Source organism: Saccopteryx leptura, chromosome 6, assembly GCF_036850995.1.
Source record: "Saccopteryx leptura isolate mSacLep1 chromosome 6, mSacLep1_pri_phased_curated, whole genome shotgun sequence".
Lineage (NCBI taxonomy): Eukaryota > Metazoa > Chordata > Mammalia > Chiroptera > Emballonuridae > Saccopteryx > Saccopteryx leptura.
In genome coordinates this window covers 8,273,498-8,292,228 of record NC_089508.1, presented here as the reverse complement: position 1 = coordinate 8,292,228, position 18,731 = coordinate 8,273,498, and positions in this window count along the sequence as shown.

The following is an 18,731-nucleotide window of genomic DNA, read 5'->3' as shown; positions in this document are numbered from 1 at the left end:
CTGTGAGGAGAAACACATCTCATCCCTCCTTGCAGCCTCATCCAAAAGCGAGGCCTCTTTCCCTTCCTGTTTCACAGGCGCGATTCTTCCTTGCACGTGAAAATCTATCCTTCCTGCTGGCCCCCTTCCCTCTTCTGGGCGCGTGTTACAGGCTGTTGGCGTGTGTGTCTAAATAAACACCCATCAGCCTGCACCCTTGCAGGCGGATTTTAAACACTTGGCGCCCAAGGGCGGCACTGGGGCTTGCAAACCCTTCACCTGGCCCCAACCGGCTCGGAACATCCCCTCTATGCATCTGAGAAAAGCAGAGCGGTCCGTGTCTCTCTACACGACGCTTACACACAACTTCGCAAAACCCTGTTAGATGGAAAGAACGTATTCCTGACTCACTTATCGAGCTGTGAGTGTTTCCAGGCCGAGGTGGAAAAATGGCATTTATTGTCTCCTCTGTACCAGGCACTGGGCACACGTGATGCGCACCTTGACTTATCCTTTATGAGAGGCTCTGATAAAGTATTGGTGGTTCCCGTTACAAGAAGCTAAAAGGAGGTATATTTTCTCAGGCCACATGGCCAGTTTGAGGCAGGTCTAGGATTTCTGTGGTCTTCCCATTAGGCCAGAGAGATCATGCCCTGCTCAATCCCACCCCCCAGAGTCTGACAGAGGGACTGGCCCAGCTTTCCAGCAAATGTTTGTTGAGTGAGTGAGTGACTGACTGACTGAATAAAGGAATGAATAAGTAAGTGTCAAATTTCCCAGAGAAGCGGGGGGGGGGGGGCAGGGGCTGCCTGGCGTCTTCCTTATAAGCAGGACGTGGATGAGGAGAACCTCGGCTGACACAGCTCTTCCATCCCTCAGGCGTGGATTACACCTCTCAAAGCACTGGAACCAGTAATAACAACGATGCCGCTTCAAATCCTGCCAAAGGCATTCCTCACAAGTCACCTTTTGTTTCCTCTGACTCTGCACAAGAGGAGTTGGTTGCATCTGCTCAGTCAGGCCAACGGCTTCTTTTACTCTGTTAATAGAGAAGGAAGGTTTTTCATGTGCTTTGAATTGTTTGAATCATTCTTCAACAAATGCCATGTCATCCCAGGAAAGTGCTTCTGAGCACGGCTGGGTAAATCTGACTCTTTAAATAAACATTTAATCATCTGGCATGAGTTGTGCCTAGTTTTCATCAGCTCTTCCCCTTTGGGTATGGTCTTCAAGAGACGCTTCTAGAAGTTTCTTCCTGGAAGAGAACTTAAAAGTCATTACCCGGTCTCCCTGTTTTAAAGAAGAGGGATCCCAGAGGAAACGGACTTGGCTAGAAAGTGGCAAATCTCACACCCGAGCCCGAGTCCTGTGTGGCCCAGTCGGATTTCTCTGCTTGGAGGAAAACTAAGCAGGTCAGTGTTGGAGTCACCATGCGATTGTGTGTCCTGCTGTTCCAGGTCACTGAGGTCTCCTCTTGGTAACAGAGTTGGTTTCAAACTATTGGGTTGGGGAATAAGTTCGTAGCGTTTTTATATTTTCTTTTATTTTACAATGATTTGTTTGCTGTTTGGCAAAGGGTAAGTATTCGTTCGATAAAACTCTTTCTGCTCTACAAAACTATGTTAATTGTATTTTTGAGTTATTTAATTTTTTATTAGTTTTGAGGCTTAGAAATGGAATACCCAGGAGGCAAAAATCAACATTTTCAACACCTGCTCTTCTTTGCTTTTCATCGAGGTCAAAAAGCTGCCGAAGCAGCCCGGGACATTTGCGACGTGTATGGAGAAGGTGTCATAGGCGAGTCTAACAGCACGGAAATGGTTTGCAAAGTTCAAAAATGGCGACTTTGACGTCGATGACACGTGCCGCAGCGGAAGGCCTTCTGAATTTGATGCCTGGGAAATGCTCGAAAAGAATGCCACGGTAAGAAGGAGCTCTACATTGCCCAGCTACACCGCGTGAATGAGGCTATTCGACAGAAAAGACCTGATCGACATGGTCAAACCATACTCCTTCACGACAACGCCAGGCCCCATGTTGCACAAGTCATCAAAGCCGCACTCCAAGAGCTCGAATGGGAGGTCCTTCAGCATCGGCCGTATTCTCCGGACCTTGCACCGACCGATTACCATCTTTTCCGCTCCCTGTCAAACCATATGAAGGGTGTTACCTTCGATAACAAAGAGGTCCTTAAAAACTGGCTCAACAACTTCTTTGACACCAGACCAGGTGATTTTTGGCGGAACGGCATCAACAAATTGGTCGAGAGGTGGGAAGAGGTTGTAAACAGCAATGGCGAATATATAATTGATTAACTTATTGATATAATTATTGTTTTTTGTTTAAATAAAAGTCTTCGGTAAAAACACTATGAACTTATTCCCCAACCCAATATTTAAATGAACTGTCAGCTGTAATTGGTCTTAAAAATGAGGACATGCTGTGCTTCTGTGTACTTCAAGAGAATAACCAGAAATGTGCAGAAAGGTGTATGTACCACGATGTTCATGACTGCATCATTTATAACAGGAAAAGGAAAAAAAGAGAGAAGAAAACAAGCTAATAACAAAGAAACATCCATAGGTTGCACTCAAGGGCTGCTATGAAGACTAATGACTTTGGGACATGTCAGGGTAAATACTAGGTGAAGAAGATAGGGCAAAACCATGTGGATACTACATAAAAAATATGCAGTAGTAGACACAGAAATAAGACCGGAAGAAATGTGCTAGAATGCTAGTAGAGGTGACTCATTCAGTAATCACGCATTGCATGCATGGAACACCTGTGTACAGGCACTGAGCATGCGAAATAGAGCGAGGGTGACTTCGTGGTCCTTACTGTCTGGGCATGAGTGAACGAAGGCGTAATATTAAAGAATAATCATGAAGTAAATTTATAAGTTTATTTATTTTTATTGATTGATTGATTTTAGAGAGAGAGGAAAGGAGAGAGAGAGAGAGAAACATCAATCTGTTCCTGTATGTGCCCTGACTGGGGATTGAACCCACAACCTTTGCATATTGGGATGGTGCTCTAACAGCGATCCAGCCAGGGCTATAAGTTTATTTTATAAGGAGGTTATTTCTGAAGGGTGGGATTAGGTTCTTTTTGTTTTATCTTTTTTTTAATTCATTTTATTTATTTTTTATTATTTATTCATTTCAGAGAGGAGAGACAGAGAGAGAGAGAGAGAGAGAGAGAGAGAAGGGGGAGGAGCAGGAAGCATCAACTCCCATATGTGCCTTGACTGGGCAAGCCCAGGGTTTTGAACCAGCGACCTCAGCGTTTCAGGTTGACGCTTTATCCAGAGCACCATCACAGGTCAGGCTCTCTTTTATTTTTATTTTATGTTCTTCCAACTTTTCTTTACATCTTACATTTCCTACGATGGGCCTGTATTGATTTTATTATTAGAAACACAAAAGACTTTAAAACACACAAACACAAAACCTCAGGTAGATTCTAGAGGCCCAGGACTGACAGCGGACCCCCGTAGACAGGACTGACAGCGGACCCCCGTAGACAGAGCTGCAGGTGAGCTTCTCGGGAGACGCCCGAACACCTGCGCAGGTGACAAAGCCCTGTCTTCCGAGCCGGAGCCGCTTGGATGTATCTGTTTCCTGTCACTGTTGTAACAAAATAGCCACAAACGTAGTGATTGAAAGCAACACAAATTCATTCTCTTTCCGTTCTGGAGGCCACAGTCTGAAATTCATTTCATGGTGTTGACAGGGCCGTTTCCCTGCGAGGCTCTAAGGGACAATCAGTTTCTGGTGACTGTGTGTAACCCTGGGTTCCTGTTCCTAACTCCACGTTCAAAGCGCATCTCCGTGTCCCTCCTCTTGTGGCCCTCTTTCTCTTCTACAGGAGGTCTCCCTCTGCCTCTCTCTTAATAATGAACCTTGGGATTACACTTGGGACTCACCTGGGTAACCAGGGAGCCTGTTCCCACCTCAAGATCCTTCACGTACTCACAGCCACAAAGCCCCTTTGCCATACGAGGCCACATTCCCAGGTTCTAAGGGTTGCTGGATAGCTCTGGGGGTCCATTATTCAGCTGGCCGCGGCTGCTCATAAAAAGTTTGCAGCTTTATTGGATGTGAAACCTAGTTAGCCAGTCTTAAAACAGACCCTGCTTAATGCATGTGCGTGTGTGTGTGTGTGTGTGTGTGTGTGTGTGTGTGAGAGAGAGAGAGAGAGAGAGAGAGAGAGAGAGAGAGAGAGAGAGAGAGAGCGCACCTGGATGTTTACCCAAGGAAAAGAAGAATGGACCGTCTGACCATGTGTCGCTCCATGAGCTCCTTGGTGGCTCCCTCGGGCCCTGGCAGATCGGCTCTGTTGTTGTGAAGAATGTGCCTGGCATCATTCTGTGTCTGCATCAGAAATGGGAGGACTGGGGGGTTACGGTGAGCTAATGCTTGCATTTCAAACATTCCGTCCAGTTCAACGGGGACACGGAGCTTTGTGTACGTTCCTGGGAGAGGCCTCTTCAAGTGCCGCATCTCATGGGTGTCACTGGATGTTATTTTTGCTTTGCTAAATATTCATGGATGGGTCTGTGGAATAAATTCTCTGGTACACTGACAGAGGGCAAGTAAGACCTCTCCTTGAGTCTCTCATCTGCATCCCCATTGCTGGAATACTGTCTATTTGGGCATGCGTGTGTGTGTGTGTGTGTATGTGGTGCAGCACGCACATGTGTGTGCCCATGAGTGTGGGCACTACGGACTTGGTTAATTTAAGCAGAAGAGTCCCAGTTCCCCAGTGGGGGGACCTCCAAGTCGGTGGTGTGGAGAGAAGGCAAGTTTTGCTCAAAGAATGGCTTTGGTAGAGCTTGCTTCCTTGCTTTAAATAAAACCAGTGTCTTTGGACCCATGAGGGGGGTAGGGCTTGTTGGGTCACAGGTGAGGTGGATTCTAAGAATGAATGTGACCAAAACACACACACACACACACACACACACACACACACACACACGAGGGCAACAATGGGCCAGAGTGCTTCTGGGGTAAGAGGGAGAGAAGGGGCTGGTGGAGAGACTGGGAGGACTTTGGGCTATAGACGTAGGTGAGATAGATAGGACAGAGCCCCTCCTGAGATGTCACCTTCCCTAGGACACCTACTCTGACCCTTTGTCTCATCCCACTCCAGGCCTAGCCGGTTACCCAGTGCTATGGGCTGACTTGTGTCCCCCCCCCCCCCCCAATGAGTATGCCATAGTCTGATCTGACGGTATTGGGAAGAGGGGCCGCTGGGAGATATTTGGGTTTAGATGAGGTCACGAGAGCGGGGCACTCATGACAGTATCGGTGCCCTTATCGGAAGAGGCACCAGAGAGCTCTGTGTCCCACCCTCTCTCCCCCCACCACGCGGGGACACAGGGAGGAGGCAGCCATCAATACGCTGGGAAAAGAGAGCTCATCAGAACCTGACTGTGCTGACGCCCGGATACTGGCTTCCAGCCTCCACAACTGAGACAGTAAACGTCTGCTGTCTCGCCGCCCAGCCCATGTGCTCTGTCCCAGTGGCCCGAGCTCAATACGTTTCCAGTTTCCATGGTGCACGGCACTGGTGTTGACTATTAGGGCACACCATGGTTCCTGGTTTACTGCCCCAAGTCTGAGGGCGCCTCAAGGCCGAGAATTCATTTACGGCCGCATCCCTTGCACCCCAGCCAGGCTCCGTGTAATTTCTGGGCGCTGTGGCAGACACTGGCGGTAGTACCCCAACACCATGTACCCTCTGTGCACAGTCACAGGACTCTCGGCTGTGGCAGACACTGGCGGTAGTACCCCGACACCCATGTACCCTCTGTGCACAGTCACAGGACTCTCGGCTGTGGCAGACACTGGCTGTAGTACCCCGACACCCATGTACCCTCTGTGCACAGTCACAGGACTCTCGGCTGTGGCAGACACTGGCTGTAGTACCCCGACACCCATGTACCCTCTGTGCACAGTCACAGGACTCTCGGCTGTGGCAGACACTGGCGGTAGTACCCCGACACCCATGTACCCTCTGTGCACAGTCACAGGACTCTCGGCTGTGGCAGACACTGGCGGTAGTACCCCGACACCCATGTACCCTCTGTGCACAGTCACAGGCCTCTCAGCTGTGGCAGACACTGGCGGTAGTACCCCAATGCCCATGTACCCTCTGTGCACAGTCACAGGACTCTCGGCTGTGGCAGACACTGGCTGTAGTACCCCAATGCCCATGTACCCTCTGTGCACAGTCACAGGACTCTCGGCTGTGGCAGACACTGGCGGTAGTACCCCGACACCCATGTACCCTCTGTGCACAGTCACAGGCCTCTCAGCTGTGCTCATACCATCAGAATGAGAGCGGCACTTCTCTGCCTGCTCTGCGGCCGGGTGTGGCCAGGGGACCGTGTTCTGGACAATGGGAACGGGAGGGAGTCGATGGGCTTACCCTCCACGTCATGCTCTCTTCCTTTGGCCTTTTCCAGCCTCCGGGAATCTGGGCAGGAGGGAAAGTCCCCTTGGGCCGTGCGGTCATGGACAACACCGTAAGACTCAAGAGCAAGAGAGAGAGGACCCAGCCCATGACGTTGTGAGGCTGACACCCACCCCTGGACTGTTCATACGCCAACAGCATACCTGGGGTTCTTTAATAGAAACAACCTTCCCACCCCACCCCCCTTTCTGAGGAGCTCCCCCTTGGATTTCAGGACCGGCACCAGGTGTCACCAGGAAGCCTCTCTGGCTGTGGACATGCATGGGTCCTCTTCATGTCCCCACCTTCCCGTCCCCTTGAGATGTCCTGGTTCCTGAGCACCCAACCCTGCTGATGTTGATGTCCCCACGCAGGGCCTGAGCCCCCAGCCACACCTGCCTCTTATGCATGAGAATGTGACGCGGTTTTCCACGCACATGCGTGGGATAAACAAATGACGGAAGGGCTGGATGCCCACCTACAGTCCGACCTAAACAACATGACAACCACGTGCCACACTGGCCACAGCCGGGGAGAGAGAGGGTGTGAGGCCCTCGCCCTGTCACCGGGACACAGGCTCCTTTCAATGCATTGAGAGACGGGCCGCCATTACTTTTGCATTTAGAAGTGTGACTTTCATGGGAAAATTCCATTAGTAAGCAGGAGGTTCGTTCTTCCCCGACTGCCGGTGCCGCTGTGGGGGGTAGGGGAGGCGGCTCTGGGTCATTTTTCTACGGATCACATCTGCTTTATTGTTTTCTCCTTCCATCTGTCCCCCTAAAGAAGCCACGAACCGAGAAATGACAGGGGAGAGAGAATCAAAATTCTTCTGGCCTCTACGTTCGGACTCTGGCTGTCCTGGCCCTTGGCCGGCTCACCCTGCAGACAGCGGGTCCTCGGGGTCAGGAACACAACCGTCCGCATGTTTCATTTTCTCCTGGGGGAGCATGTGGGTGCTTGCGGGAGGTCTTCCATCACGGCTGGTGGCTGACCAGCTAGCTGACCAGAGACCAGGTAATAGACAGGAAAGGGAAGGTGATTTGCTCCCCAAACTATAGCTCATGTAAAGGAGTAATCAATTATTCAGGAGCCGGTCATCCAATTAAAGACCTGCTTTGACCCTTGGCTTGGGCTCCTTTGTCCTGCTACCTGGCAGCATGGATTAAGACCCCCTGCAAAAGTGGAGAGAAGGCCCCCAAGTGTGAGACATCTCAGCTCTGTGTCACCGGGGTGCTGAGGCCCCGGCGCTCCAGGTCTGCTGCCTGCTCGCTGGACTCCCTTGGACAAGTCTTCTCACCTCTCTCGGCCTCATATTTTTCTTATCTGTTAGGGAGATTAGGAGCCCTGTCCTGCCTGACTCACGGTCCGGCTGGGATGGGACCTCTGATGTCTATCCAGCGTGTCTGACCGGTATAGCAAGTGGCTGCACGTTTCACCGGCCAGAAGCTCGGCAGGAGAGGAAGTGGAGCCCATTAGCGTTAGTGGGCTTTCTGTGGCTTCCGTGTCTCTGCCAAGCCGTTTGGCCGAGGCTTGGGAGTCTGGCCTGGGTTTTGCCAGGCTGATCTCAATGAGGTTGGATGCTGTGTCCTCTACGCACAGGCCATCATGTAGCCATGACCCTCTGCCTGTGTCATCGGTGCCTGGGCCCGTCTCATGGCTTTGGCCGACTTTCCTGCCACGTGCCCAGCTGTGGGAGGCGGCAGCACAGGACATGGTGTGTTAGTTTCCTCCGGCAGCCATAACAAGTCACTCCATGTGTGACCGACTTTAAATAACACACGATGACTCTCTCCGTGTTCTGGAAGTCGGGAGCCGGGGGACAGGGTGAAAAATCAAGGCTCCTTCTGGAGGCTCTCGTGAGATTCTTCCAGATTCTAGAGGACGCCTGGGCTCCTTGGCTCGCTGCCCCTCCTTTCGTCTGCAAACCAGGAGTGTTTCAGTTTCCGATCTCTCTCTAATCTGTCACCACACTGCCTTCTCCTGGCTCTGTCCTTGGATTCTTCTGCCTCCCCCTGTAAGGACACCTGTGGTTCCATGTAGGGCCCACCTGGCTGGTCCAGGATCATCTCCTCACCTCAAGGTCCTCAACTCAATCATCTCTGCAAAGTTTTTTGTTTTGTTTTGTTTTGCTTTGTTTTGCCAGGTAGGGTAACATGTCTCCAGGTCGCAAGGATTAGGACGTGGCCCTCTCTGTGGGGCCTTTATTCAGCCTGGCACATGTGTTCTGCCCTCTAGGAGAAGAAGATGGGCAGCCCCCCCATTCAGGTCTTGGTTGGTGACCCTAGTCACCCCCGGCCCCAGCACGCCTCTTGGTGAAACCCACTCCACAGAACAGGAAGACTCCAAGGCTGAACTTAAACTGTTGACCTAGTTAGCAGGATAAAGGAATTGGGCTCCTGAGGGGCGGTGGCGAGACACTGGTGAATTATTCAGCAGTGTGTGCATTAGAAGGCCATTATATAAAGCAGCAAATTACAAACACCAACTTCCACAATAAGGTAATAAAATAAATACTACATTAATGAGGTGCCGCGCGCCCGAGTCGGAGTGGATGACGGTAAGGGCGGCCTGCCAGGCACGAGGCCATAAAGCCGTGGGTGCTAAGTGAAGCCGACGTGGGGCACGGCCGACAGGGTCTCCTGCCAGCCCGGCTCACAGGTGCCCAAGGTCCAATGAGGAGGGGCCGCCAGCAGCATCAAGACGGCTGGGCTGTGTCCATCTGGAGCCCGTTGTCGGGTTTTCCGTGGGGCTGCCTGGCCGAGCTGACCACGAAACTTCTCCTGTCTGTTGCCAATACCCTTGGGGCGACCCCTGTGCTGAGAGGTGCCATGTGGTGGTTGCATGGGCTCTGGGTACCAACGGCCTGGGTTCGCATCCTCGCTGTGCCCCTTACTAAGGCCTGGCCTTCTCTTTTGAGAAACGGGGCGGTGCTGACAGTATCCATCTCCGTAGCTCTGCTGCAAGGTCGGACGGGAGTGTGCCCCGAGGCTCCCACAGGGTCCGGCTCGGAGGGTGACGGCTAGCTCTCTGTTTTCGGCTGTTATGATTATGACGGGCTGCATAATGGCTCCCAAAGATAACCCGGTCCGATCCCCAGAATCTGAGCCTATGTCAAAGCGGACATTGCAGGTGTGACTAAGTCAGGGATTTTTAAAAATTATTTTTATTTATTTGTTCATTTTAGAGAAGAGAAGAGAAGAGAAGAGAAGAGAAGAGAGAGAGAGAGAGAGAGAGAGAAAGGGGAGGAGCAGGAAGCATCAACTCCTATATGTGCCTTGACCGGGCTAGCCCGGGGTTTTGAACCGGCAACCTCAGCGTTCCAGGTCGATGCTTTCTCTACTGTGCCACCACAGGTCAGGCAAGTCAGGGATTTTGAGGTGGGAAGTTCTCTCTGGATTAGCCAGGTGGGTCCTAAAAATGATCACGTGTGTCTGTACAGAGTGAGGCAGAGAGGGATTAGACACAGGAGGAGGCACTGTGATAACTAAAGCAAGATGCTACAACACTGGCTGGGAGGATGGGTGAAGGGGCCACGAGCCAAGGCAGGTGAGGATGAGGCCAGGACGTGAGCCCTCCCCTGAGCCCCCAGAGGGAGCGAGGCCCCACCAACACGCTGATTTCTGCCCGGAACAGTGAGAGAATACACAGATGTGGTTTGAAGCCATCAGTTCTGCAGCAATCCGTATGGATTTATCATTTGCAGCCCAGTTCCTATGTGGTGGAGCTGAGAACGCATCAGGAATGGCCTGTGCGGTTCCCTCGCTACTTCTGGCTCATGGAGCTGCCCGTTCAACGTTTACTGAGCACCTACTATGTTCCAAGTACTTTTTTCTCAGTGTCAGATCCACAAAAATAAGGGAAGGCAGTGCACAGTCTACTGTAAGTAGAGAATTTTCCCCACGTGTCAGGAAAATGGACTGTCTGGGCTCTGAAATCGCACGACCCCCATTACGATCCTAGCTCTAAGTAGCTATGTGTCTCCGGGCAAAGTATTTAGTCTCCCCATCTGAGTCTTTAAAGTGGGAATACTATTATTTCCCTCATGGGCTTGTGTGGGGATTAAATGAGTAAATAAACAAAAAGATTTTAGAACAGTGTCTGAAACATACATTACTAAGTGTTAGCTATTATATTACGAGGGCACAAAACAGGAAGAGCACATTTTAGTTACCTCAGGAACATTTTCTCTGCATTTCAGAGTGTGCAAAGGGCCCGGGGCAGGGATAAGTTATGAATTCAAGAAACTAGACAAAGGCTGGAACAGGAGAAAAGGTGTCAGGTAAGGATGTGTGGCAAGTGGAGGCCACAAGAGGCCAGCTTTTGGAGGTCACTTTGAGGGTTTGATGTGTATCCAAAAAACGAGGGGGGCAGGTCTGGAATGGTTTTTAGGTCAGAGTGTTATAGGGTGTGATTTGCATCTCTTAAAGACTATTCTGACGGCTGAGTGTGGAGACTGGAACAGAAGAGAGTCAGAGAGGCTACGGGAAGAAAGGGCTTCGGCAACTTGGAGAGGGAGTCAAGGAGCCTTTAGAGAGAAAGGGGCAGTTATCTTGGATCAGGGTCAAGAAAATTAAGAAGCTGAGAGAGTCAGAAGTCACAAGAGGCAAGAGAAACAGCTTTCTCAGTGGACCGACTGCCTGCACGGAGGAGCTCGGCCCACTCCTGCATGGAGTGGAGTGGAGACGGGGTTGGAAGCAGCTGGGAGGGGCAGGAGGGGTCGCACGGTGGAAGGAACAGGGAGGGAGGGCAGGCAGCACGTTTCAGGTGTCAGAAGGAACCCTCTTGTCCAGGGCTGCCGAGTACAATGGTGGAGGCTGGTCGCTGCACAAGGTATCCCGGGAGGTGGGAGAGGTGGTGGGAGGGTCTGACATCCCGTGTTCGGCTGCTGAGGCTGAGCTGGACCTGCCTAGAGAAAAGGTCATCTTTCTTTACGTCCCACAAATGCGCCCGATTGGTTCTGAGGGCACCCCTGCCTGCTCTGGTACGGTCCTGCTCGTGGTCATCTTAGGACTGAGCCAGTGTGCCGCCAGGCTTCAACATCTATATCTATATATTATATAGAGAGATATTTTGTGGTTGAGAACTTGATGACTTTCCCAGGCTGCGCCTGAAGCTCGGCACGAGCCACTCGTCCTGCTTCCCAGATGAGCCTCGGCGGCTCAGACCTCACGGGGGCTGACGCCCGCAGACTGAGAGAGCAGCAGGTTACCGAGCGGTTTGAATAGGGCACCACAGGAGCAAGCTCCTTGAATCCAGGTCCCCTGGTCTGAGTCATGAACTGTGAGACCTGCTGGCTGGAGATCCCTCCGCGAGTGAGCTCCACGCCAACTTACCCTGCTCCTCTCTGCCGTGTGCCCCTCATGGACCCTCTCTGTGGACGCTCCCTCGGGACTCGGGGGTCCCTCTCGGGCTCCCTCTGACAGGTAGCCTCAGCAGAGGGCGAACAGCTCAAAGCCTCATCTCGCGTCCGTCTGTCCGTCCTGTTCCTTTATCTGTGAAACTGGTCTCTCCCGTCTTACTCGGGCGCCCCCCGCTGCCTATCTTGTGCGAGGCGGGACGTGTTTAGGTCTCACTTCAGAGAGCAGCTTCTCAGACCAGGTGACTTGTCTGTACTGCTTGGTGAACTCTTCAACACAGATGTCAAAAAATTTTTTAAAAAGATTTTTTCCGGTAGTGAGATTTCTCTCGATGTCAATTTATTTACTGATTGCTTTCTGAGCTGTCCTCAGGTGCTACGGCCGTAGCCCCAGCCCAAGCTTCTGTCCTTTACGATTTCACTAATCGAAAAGGTTTGGAAACTATTTTATCCTTGACAGCGAGTGACCTGTGTTCCAATGAGAGCGTATGAAGTGAGCCTCTTATTGGCCGGAAGAGACGAGAGTTGCTGTGTTATTTGAGAAGCACTCACAACGCAGCGATCTAGGCTGTAAGCTGATTATAAATAAAGTTCAGCTCGCGGGCTTCCATCAGAATATCGGGATTCACAGGCGAAGAGAAGGGCGCTACCCTGGTGTGCAGAGGTTCTGTGTTGCTTTTGTACATAAATCAGCTTCTCTTAGCAACTGCTGCATGTCACCTTTATTAAACTCCTCCCGGCCATTAAAGATCAGAGTACTAAAAATCTCTCCCCACGTCTCAGAAAAAATCTTTTCCCCCATCCACTATTTTTAAAGTCCACTGGGGTACACATTGTCTTTCTGCAGAAGAGGCACTTTGGGGGCTCGGAGTATTGGGTGGGCTTTGGGAGGCCTGTAAAAGGAAGCTCTTATTCTATTTTCTTGCTTTGCAAACAAAACAACTTGTTAGGCCCCGACACTGTAGCCTTCAAGGTCTGCCTGATGGAAGGGACATTAATCTTCCCTTTTGTTACTGCAAATAGAGGATCGGGGACTCTATGAGCTGAAAGGGCCTAGGGACGCTGCTGCGTCCGACACCCCAGTGGGACAGGAGAGGACCCAGGAGTGGACAGGAGGCATGTGTGCCTGTGTGGTCGCACGGGACCGAGGGGCAGGGCACCCACCCGCCCACAGCCCTCTGCTCAGCTGAAGTGCACTGCGTTTCAGTTTCTTAATTCATTCAGTTTATTTACGATAATAAACTAAACGTGACTGTACTATTAACGTGTGTTATTCAAACAGGACACAAGTAGAGAGAGCATAAGGCAAAGGTTCCCTGATGCTGTCACTCCCCTCCCAGTGCCACCTCTTTCCCCTGGCTACACACACACATGTCATTAAGGACCTTGTGATGGGGAGATCATCTGGATGACCCGGTGGGCCCTAAAAGTCAGCCCCAGTGCCCTTATCCGGAGGAAGCCAAGGCGGGTTTGACCCCCTCTCCTGCGAGGCATGCATGTGGGTATATGGATCCATCCAGAAGCTGGTGGGTGTCGTTTCATAAGCAAGACTCTCCTGTACACAGTGCTCTGAAAATCGCCCCCTCCCTTAGCGACATCTCAGAAATCTTCCCATGTTGGCACACACAAATTTGCTGTATTCTTTTTTAATGGCTATGTAGTATTCCATAGTAGCAATAAACATCATTGATTTAACTCTTCCCCTGTTATAAACACTTGTGTCCATATTTTTTGCTGTTATAGGTGATGTTTCAACGAGCACCTGTGGTTTAAATTTTATTTAGATGCTCCTGCCCAGGTGTTTTCTGAAAGGGGCTAAACTAATTTGCATTCCCACCAGGGGTACTGGAGGCCTTTCTGGGTAGGCAAATAATTCTGCTGATGATTTTGCATGTAAGGATTTCACTTGAAAAGATTATATTGTCCTGGCTGGTTGGCTCTGTGGATAGAGCATCAGCCCCGTGTGTGGACGGACGACTTATGTTTGATCCCGGTCAGGGCACATAGGAGAGGGGACCATCTGCTTCTTTCTGCCTTCTCCCCCTCTCTCTCTCTTCCCCTCTCGCAGCTAGTAGCTCAGTTGGTTTGAGCATTGGCCCCGGGTGCTGAGAATGGCTTGGGTGATCTGAGCATCGGTTGATTCAATGAGCACAGGCCCCAGACAGGGGTTGCCGAGTGGATCCTGGTCGGGGTGCATGCAGGAGTCTGTCTCTCTATCTCCCCTCCTCTCACTTAATAAAAGTAAAGCTGGAGAAACCATTTGGAGTGAAGAAGTCTCGGCCATGGTGAAGCCAGGAGGGGTGCCACATGGAAAGAAATTCTGAATGTGGCATCGGCCCCACGAGTCACCGCTTCAAAGGGACCAATCTCCAGGCTCATTTTTGTTCTAAAAGAAGAAGAGAGACTCATTTTATTCTTCTTAATGCTCCAAAATAATGGTGACCAGTTTTTTTTTTTTGGGGGGGGGGTATTTGCACACTTGTCTCCCAATTCTTTCTCTAACGCTCAGTACGGGTGTGGAGTTGGGATGTCGGGTCAGGATGTTGACTGAGCGCTGGCCTTGACTCTTGTTCTACAACCCTCGTGCTTGTGAGCCAGAACAGTACGAGAAACCAAGCTTTGGTCGAAGGGACTTGGAGTTGCAGCCTTTTGAATTTTGTCAAAGAAAAAAATATAGAAAGGATGAAACCACTTCTCATGGACGGTCACCATGATTTCATAAACAAAGGTAGGTTTCAGCAGCAAAACAGTACAAACCACATCATGTCCCAGGAGAGGACGGTCCCTTCATTCGAATGGATTGTGCTTTCAGGAAAACTGGCCGGATTTGCCTCGTTTTTCTCACTTGGCTGCTGGCTTGTGAAAACTTTGTTACTAAGCCAACACCACTGGACTCCCGTGAACAAGAACCAGAGGGCTAAAAATCAGTCAGATGTGAACTACAGTTAACCTCAAAAGCCGAAGCAACTCTGCCTGGTGATGCTGTTGGCTCCATGGCACGTATGAATCGAAGTCGTTTTCCTCGATTTTCCTCAAGGCCACACAGGGCTAGGGAGGAATTGTAACCTCTGGGCCTGACTCCAAACCCTGGGTTTATTTCCACCCTCCACGAGCGCATTCAGCACGAGCGTGTTCTCTGAGTCATCGTGGGCTTTACACACTCACGGACACCCGCCTTCATGGAGCCATTTCTCTGCGTGAAGACCTGTGCTGGGTGTTGGGAGATACAGATGGATTTACAAATGGTTCCTGACCTCAACGAGCTTACTTCCCAGTCTAAGACACAAGGGATTCTTATAAAATCATGAATGATGCACAATTGTGCAAGTCGGGGCCAAGGGAGGGTCCCGGTCACTGAGACTTTGCGGGGCTGGGGTTCACACGAAGGTGGCACAGGACACGGGTGGAGCATCTTGTCCTTATCAACATGAAACCTGTGTGTGTTGACAATAGAGTTTACAATGACCGTGTGGTCAGGAGAGGGTCACTTTCCAGGGGACGAGGTGATCATGTCTAATCCTCATCATTTAAAACATGGATATTCCCTGTGAACTGACAGTTTTGCTGCTAGGAAATTATTGTAATTCCCTAAGATAAGCAGATTCTCTGCTGATGATCAGAGATGTGTGCAGAGATGACGATATGAAGGATGTTCACTACAATCCTGCTTATACTATGTAGAAACTATTTTAAAAAACAAAACAAAAACAAACCTTTGTCTTTAAAGAGGTATCTGCTCCGTACGGAAGCCTGAGCAAAGAGTCCAGTCGATACGGAGTCAGTTCAGGTGTTCCCATTACAAACTGAGGTGGGGTCTGGGGTCGGATGGCGCTGGAGCCCCGTGTGTGACCTTGAGTGGGTCACAAGCTCTTTGGTGCTCAGTTTGGGGTTAAAGGGGTGGAGACAGGAGAAGCAGCCTCCCCAACGTCACTGAGAGGCTGCGAGGTGTGGGGCTGGGGGTCTGGGAGTGGAAAGACACCCTTCGCCGTCGCTGTGATGGTAAGAATGTGTTTCTGTGGGCGGGGCTGCTCGTCCGTCTAGGTAAGCCCTGCGGCTCCCTGCCCCCGGCAGCCCCACGTGAATGGGGGCGCAGGACCACAGGCCTGCGCAGCGTGAGTCGTTGACGCTCCCCTGGCACTTAGCGCGAGAGGAGGAGCAATTGCCCCGGCAGAGTCCTGGCTGAATTCCAATTTGGGTGATTGCATTCTGCCTACTTAAAATTCCCCTCTCTGGTATCCATGGTAGAAGCAATTCTTCAAACCCTGTCCTGTTAGGGGGGAAAAAAAATTAAAAGAAAGAAACCAGCCCAGCCTTCTCCAGCAGGAAGTATTTAGGGCTGTTCTGTGCACCCCAGAAGCGAGCTCCTTTTCCATGGTGAGGGGAGGATCCCCACTGGAATAAATCTGCCAAACATGCTGGAATTATCCCTGAAAGAAAAATGTTGTTTAAAGAGGGCAGGCGGTGTGGGAGTCGGGGCTGTGTTCCTGAGCACGGAGAACACTCACGTGAAGAGAGGGTTTTAGGTGAGAGCGCTGAGTTTTGCCTGCTCAGCCGGCCTGGTGGGCTTGGAGCTCAGGCCTCCGTCCTGCACGGGCTCCCCTATCTCCCCAACAGCCCCCGTTTGTCCCCTGCCTGTTGCACGCTCTGGATTGCTTAATTATAGAATTTGAAATTGTTTCCTTTCATCTGGATGCTATTGGGAATGATGTATGGATAACAGCTTGAAAATTCAAATTATACTACAGACCAACATGACCCGGGAGAAGGAAAAATGTTTTGATGACACCAGACAAGCCAGGCTGGATGTCAGGGAGACGCCGGGCTGTGCACATCTCCACACGCAGGATTCGCACTTGTCCTAAGTGGCTTTGTTCATTCAACTGCACTGGGACTTTCCAGCATTTGTACCTGACGCATTTTTTTTAAACACACACACACACACACACACACTCTCTCTCTCTCTCTCTCTCTCTCTCTCTCTCACACACACACACACACACACTCACACACACACACACACACACACACACACACACCGCGAACACGCCACAAATGGCTCTGGAATAGCAGTAAACTCAGATTTCAGAAAGTTTGCCCCTCCCTCTGAGCTCTCCTCCACTTGAAGGGATTCTTCAGAAGTTGTAGCTTCCTATTTCCACCGATCTGAAAGAATCACAATTAACCCCTGATTTACAGGACGGTAGGCGTGTATGATATACTAGGAACCTGCTTATGGGGGACAGGCAGCGAGACCCATGCATGGGACCATGTGGGAGTCCTGCGCGGGACCATCGATGTCTGCACATGCCGATTTATAGCAGCGTCGACGCCCAGCTGATGGAAAGCCAGGATGCTCACTGCGGGGGTGACTGCACATCCCCGGGGCATACACCCAATCACCTACCCCTGCGGCACAAAAGGCCAACGCCCTGAGCATTTCTGTGTCCACCCTTCACTGTCAGGCGGCGAGGGCCGAACGCTAGTTCTTGGATGGTGGTTCGGGCACTTTCCATAACTCCTTAGTGTCTAGGAGAGACTGGAGTAACGCACGATGACATTGTACCTCCTCTCCTCTTAGCCGCCCTTAGGGGGATGTTGACAAAGAGTCCAGGTTGCATCTTGTTGGGTTTTCATTCTGCGATGTCGATGGAAGCGAAAGAAAGACCTGCCTGAAAAGTGCAAGGACTGGGAGGGGTGTGCCTGGCACCTGGCTCCTCTGGGGGCGCTCCCTAGCTGCCAGTGTGTCTTCCAGAGTGAACCCACAAACGTCCCTGTCACTGCAGCTACGGCTGCCTGGAAAGAGCGACCCACGGCTGAACAGCCACCTCTACGCCATTGCTGGGCGCTTCTACCAAGCCAGGTTGATACTATAGAGCAGTGGTCCCCCACCTTTTTTGGGCCACGGACCGGTTTAATGTCAGAAAATATTTTCACGGACCGGCCTTTAGGGTGGGACGGATAAATGTATCACGTGACCGAGACAAGCATCAAGAGTGAGTCTTAGACGGATGTAACAGAGGGAATCTGGTCATTTTTAAAAAATAAAACATCGTTCAGACTTAAATATAAATAAAACAGAAATAATGTAAGTTATTTATTCTTTCTCTGCGGACCGGTACCAAATGGCCCTGGACTGGTACCAGTCCGCAGCCCAGGGGTTGGGGACCACTGCTATAGAGTTTTCAACCTGGGCTGGTCCCACGTGGTCCAGGACGGTGTGTTTGGACGGACTCTAGGAAGAAGGGAGCGGTTAGGTCTGGGCTCCGGATCTGCGCAGGAAGGCCACTCAGAGCCCCTCGCCTTGCTGGTTCCGTGGTCCTGCGCTGCGGGGCTCTCTCTGCACCCCGCTGTCCATGGATTCACGTAAGTCAACCCTGGCGAAGCACAACTTCAGATGGCTGTCACCTACAAGGCTCCCGTCACAGGACTGTGGCTTGCTTTCCGTCTAGCTTCTGACCCTCTTTTTTTTTTGTTTGTTTGTTTAATTTAATGAAAGAATGCTTATTCAAAAATATTATGACAAAAGCCCTCCAAAATAGTAGCACCATTTTAGTGGCTATGGCTGAGAACCACATCCTGCAAAGGAGAAGAGGGATGTAACAAAAGGAGAGGTTTCTATCCACAATGACAAAGTACAGCAATCCATTCAGCCCTTTCCAAACAAAGTGCCGTTTCCCCCGTCCAAGCCCCGATGTGTTACTATCACTGCCCGGAACAACCGGGTTTTATTTTCTTCCAGTGCCGCTGACTGACAGGAGGTGCGGAGAGAACGTTGCTGTTTGGGAACGTCTTTGGTCAGCTCTTGGGAAAGAGCTTTCTCCCGGTAAAAGAAGCTCATGGTTTTTCAAGACGCCGGCACGAGCAACTTGGAGTCCAATGCCCAGACACAGCAGTGAGTGGAGACTGGGGGTCTGGATGAGGGGGGCGGGGGAGGCAA